At 44.6% G+C, this 5,423-nt stretch overlaps 1 pseudogene; it reads right to left on the bottom strand.

Moving 5' to 3' along the window:
- LOC116080997 overlaps nucleotides 1-5,423 on the bottom strand; it is a 107,968-nt pseudogene that overhangs the window by 67,855 nt on the left and 34,690 nt on the right.

The following is a 5,423-nucleotide window of genomic DNA, read 5'->3' as shown; positions in this document are numbered from 1 at the left end:
GAGACTGACTTTCCTTGAAGTTTACACCTCAAATACCGCCGTCACGCAAAGTGTGCGTGGCACTGCCTGCCTTAGTTTTATGCCAGGGACAGTGCACATCTTCTGCCTTGGCTCTCCTCATCAAAATGGCAGATCTCAAGCCTCCTGAGGAACACTGTAGTCCCTTCCTATTGGCGAACTAGATAAAGGGCACATTCCAAGAAACTGTAGGACAAGGGTACTTGTTCTCCTTATCTAATACCAGCGCAGATCTGGTTTTCAAGTGCTTTTTCTCCTTGAAGGTTTTTACCCCCGAATCATCCTTTTCTTTCCCTGGTTTATTCATCTATTAGCAGAAATCCATGAGCTTCTTACTATGTGTTTGTCCCCGTGTTATGCACTGATGCAAGTTTGATGAATGTAATAGGCACTGCTTTGTACTTTGTAGCATCCTGGAGACAGAGACCCAGACTTCCATGGAACTCATTGCCTGTGACTGCAAGAGTCAAGTAGTCAGTTTTTGCCACAATTTTCTCTGATTTGCCAAGTGCTGTGTTATAACTGGTACAAACATGAAACACAAAGGCAGATCTCAGAAAGCATATAACCCAGGGCTGCATGATAAAATGAGCTCAGCTCTGTACCCACGGGCACAATAAGGACTAATGTTGCAGGGAGGTGAAACATAGATTAGAAGCTTTGGTTTGAGGAACTTGTTTACCCAAACAACAATTTTTGTGTAATGATCAGTAAGGCTGTTTGAGGTTCAGTTCATCAGAGCTAACCTCCCAGTGCCCTATTAGCAAAAGCCATAATACATCCTGAGGCACCTTTCTCTGATTGTTCTGTGTAACTCAGAGCATTGACAAGATAGGAACCAAAGATGCAAGTCCTTGGAGTGGCAAGGCTTCCTCTGCTTCATAGAGATAATTCAAAGGGACAGAGAAGTAGTTGGGGGCAGGTTCTATGCAGGTGTGACTGGTGACATGTGGGTGTCATTCACACTGTCTATCCTTAGGTGGGCACTGGAAGGAGAGAATATAATGTGAGGGCCTGTGAGGGACTGAAGGTAAAGTGGGGCAGTGGGGCATGAGGGGTGTTGGACCAGATGCTCCAGAGTTTATACTGATTCATTATTCCCTTGGGGAATACTGGAGGGCCACGGGCCTAATCTAATTTTTGCTGAAAAGTGAATTTACATCCAGGGAACTCAGCCTCTTCCCTTCAAGACTCTGATTCTACTCGAAAAACCAGAAAAAGGAGGGTACTAGAATATATCTCTTGACCAGAATGCACAGATTTTCAGGTACCCACTGATCATACTGTGAGGTGGGGTGGGCATGCAGGCAGGACTCTTAGAAACATCTGGAGCAAAGGAGATCATTGAGGCTGTTGTGAAAGGTCATTGTTTTCAATATCCTTTCCTATTATGGAATAAAATCTCCTGTTAGAGAATTGTGGAGCAGTGGACCATGCCACCAGACAGAAGAACTGGTAAGGTTGAAGCAAATTCAGAACCCTGATAAATCTCATAATTGAGAATGGCAGGTTCCTGTCCTTGGAGCACATGAACACAACATCCCACTAAGAGGAACATGGCAGCCTATCACATCGCATAAAAACCTAGAGTTCTCCATGCTAATGAGGTATCTAGTGTTTAGCCAATGAGCTTCCCTTCCTGGGCATCCTCCCTGCAAAAGGTATTTAATCTCTAGTTAACCCTGAGTGAGATTTATGCATCCTCATCTGCCATGATAAAATGGTTTGGACAATCAAGGACTGTCTCCTTCATCAAGGATGGGGAAGGGGGCTTTGATAATGGGGAAGGGGAACTTTGTCGTAAAGAGATGCATCTAGATCTCCTGTAGAAGGCCTCTCTTCCAGCTCCTTCATACTTTAGCACTCCCTTGGGGCCAAGCCAGATTCTGACCCATCCTAGGCTCAGTGCACTCTCGCAGACTTGTTCTTAGCTTCTCGCCTCCCCAGCAGTGTACCCAAGTTTGAGAATCACAGCACCTGTCCCAGATCTCGCTGTTTCTCTCCTGGAAGAATATGGACTGGGACCCTTATCCTTGGCTGCGTTCTGCCTTCACTTAACAACATTCTGGCAATGCTCCAGTCCCCAGAGGCAAGGCAGACATACAGCCTGTCGTCAGTGGCCCCTGCGTTTTACCTCCCCTGAACAGCATATCACTTGCATTCCGACACCCCAGCAGTAAGGGGAGAGATGCAGAGCAACTGAGAATGACCAGATCGGAATAGGGTGTCCTTACTAACACATTAGAGCTAGCACCTTTAGCATCAGTCACGGGGAGAGCATCCACGGATGTTATATCCTAGGCCCCAGTACGCAGCCCAGACAGAGAGGGTCAGATGTCTGGCCGTGAAGATCTACACTGCTCCAAAGCACAATATGGAGATGACAACAGTGCTATCACCACAGAGCAAACAGTCCACCTCCCTGCCCTTGTACAATGGACTCCTCTCTCCCACATTCAGCATTTGAGTAATGAGGCTGGAGGGAATGAAACAAAATTCAGTTATTTCCTCTCGCAGCCTCAGAGTTTGCTCAAGCTTAGTCCTTTAGGATCTCCCTGAGAAGTTCTACCAGTCTACCTGCAACGATTTTAATAAAACCCACACATTTCCTACCACAATGATCTCTAAGGGTTTACATTACGCTGAAGTAATAGGAGCTGAACAGCTAATCAGTTGAGCTGATTTGAAGGTATTCTATGGATGATTTGTAGTATTCTACTGTTGATCCCGTTCAGGAGGAACAATTGTGTACCAGCCAACAGTTCTGGTACAATGTGAACCCTGTGAGAGTCAACTTTGTGTTCCAAGGCTTCGTTGTTGCAACATCTTGACCTTTAGACAACATAAGCAGCTGGTGAGGCTAGAAAAGAAAAGTCTGATGCTATAAAATGCTCAGAAAGGTACTTCTCAAATCTCAGCATAACAAGCTTTGAGAAAATGTAGATTTAAAATCTGAGATTCTTGATTGGAATGCTCTCAATGGTTTGTGATTTTGTTACCTCAGTAAATTTTATGCCTAACTTTACTCAAACAACAATTCACACATTAAACATTGACATAAAGTTCAGAAAATATGACTAAAGCTCTTTGATATTTTTTCTCAAATCAAATGTCAGCTAAAGGGGAAAAAAGTGCAATGAAATGCTTCACTCTGGATGTGTCTGGGGAAAGTCCCATGGGCCAGGGATCCATTTTCAGGTTGTTCATCCAGGTTGGTTCAGAATATTGTCACCTATATGTGAGTGACGGTTATTTTATGGGGCTTGGGGTTGTCTGTGACTGATAGTTCCCTCCAGAACAGTCTCTTCTCAGTTGTTCTCTTCCCGAGTCTGTGTCCCATGCAAGCCATCTGGTCTACCAGCAAAGTATCACACCGTCCTGGGTCTGAGGCTTTCCCACAGTGACCTGATTCGAGGTCTTCTGTGATTTGGTCACATGGGGTGTCTGCCACTTTTTTTTGTTTTGTTTTGTTTTTTACTTTGCTCACATAAAATGTCCTTCTGTATAAAACTTCTAGAACATGTGACATGCCTGACTGAGCCGTCCTTCATATTTATTTTCTTATCTCCTCCACCTACATGTTTCTCGGAAAGTGATTTAAAATTTTAGTCCTAAACTATTTCCTCGGAGGCATATGTTTCTTATTTACCAGCTACATTTCTTTAGACACATCAAGGTCACAGTTCTTTTATTAGGTTAACTTTTTGTTTTTCTCTGTCTAAAATATCATGGTGGGCTGCCAAGAGTTGAGAACAAAGAAAAGAGTTGGGTTTAACTTCCCAATTGCACTGTGCGGTTCTTATGGAGTAAGAATGTTTAATTTAACTAATTTTAGAATATACATGCTCATATATTTAGTAGTGTCTGTGAAAAATTCAAGAGTTCATTTCCCACAGGAATCTAAAATACATCTAAATCCAAGTTGCTACTGTTTTTATTAAGAGGTCACTTAGAATATTTTTAGTCAGAGAGAGGTAGGGGAGCTGGTGTGGATTATATACATGAGGAAAAAGAAAGGCTGTGCATAGTCTGTGAGACACAAAGTGTGTGTGTGTGTGTGTGTGTGTGTGTGTGTGTGTGTGGAAGGAGGGGCAGTATACCTAGAGGTCAGAGGACAATTTTCCAGAGTTGGTTCTTTTTCCACCATGTGGGTTCTGGGGATCAACCTCAAGTAGTAAAGCTTGGGAACAGGTACCCTTAGCATGGATCATCTCTCAGGCTAGACTTTGCCAGTTTCTGTGCTATGAGGACTCATGCTTCAGAGCATTGAACAATAAAGCATGAGCACCATTCCAAGCCTCTTTTAGGCAATGGCCAGGGAGAGCCATATATCTTCATGAAAGGGGGTTCCTGGCAAATATGCGCAGTACACTCTTCAAGGCATGAGCTGATGGCATGGGTGTGGCAAGAACACTGACCCATTTCCATGTCACAGGTGGATCATAGTGGCAGACTCCCAAGAGGGTGACAGTTGAAGTCTGAAAGCATAGCACAGACATTTATAGTCACTTTTAATCCCCTACTCTCATAAATGTTGGTCATAGCTCACACTGAGCAAAGTGCACAGTTTAAGAACAAGGCGGCTTGCCCTGCACAATCCACTATTTGTGTGACTATCTACCACATTCAGCCTCACAGAGAAAACCTCATGCCAGATGCTTCCCAATCCCCATGTGGTTCTACTCGATGGCAGTTAGGCAGAGCCAAGCCAGCGTAGGAGAGTGTGTAAGCTGAAGGACTGGCTTGGCTCTTCAGGGCTTAGACCAGACGGGTGACTCAGGCAGGCCATTGCCAGTGCAGGCGTATCACCAACAGCTCCCTCTCTGGTAGATGCATCTCTCATCCCTCTCTGTCTCTTTGTTACTTTTTCCTCCTCGTTCTCCACCTTCTCCTTCTCCTCTCCCCACAGACATTTCTTAGACCTGTTTACGTTGGGAATGCTGAGAAGTAGTCATGGAAAAGCAAAGCGTACCCTCTTACTGCAGGAAAATCTCGTGTTCAAGGAAACAACTAAAATGCCCAACAAAGAAAGAACGGGTGAGTTAAATGTGCTTTAGTTATACAGTGCGATGTCTCTCAATCATAAAGAAAGTACTGAGGATACAGTGAGGTGAACCTTAAAAATATTAGAAAAAAAAGAGACAAGACTAATATATGATTCTTACCTGAAGTATCTCTAATAAGCGAATCCACAGTGATAGAAAGGAGGTTAGTGCTTGGGTCGAGGTGGGTATGTGGGAGGGTGGGTATGTGGAAGGATGGGCATGTGAAGGATGGGCATGTGGGAGGGTGGGTGTGTGGGAGGATGGGTATGTGGAAGGATGGGCATGTGGGAGGGTGGTTGTGTGGAAGGGTGGGTATGTGGGAGGGTGGGTATGTGGAAGGGCGGGTATGTGGAAGGGCGG

This window comes from Mastomys coucha, unplaced genomic scaffold, assembly GCF_008632895.1.
Source record: "Mastomys coucha isolate ucsf_1 unplaced genomic scaffold, UCSF_Mcou_1 pScaffold6, whole genome shotgun sequence".
Lineage (NCBI taxonomy): Eukaryota > Metazoa > Chordata > Mammalia > Rodentia > Muridae > Mastomys > Mastomys coucha.
This window is presented reverse-complemented; position numbering and strand designations above follow the sequence as displayed.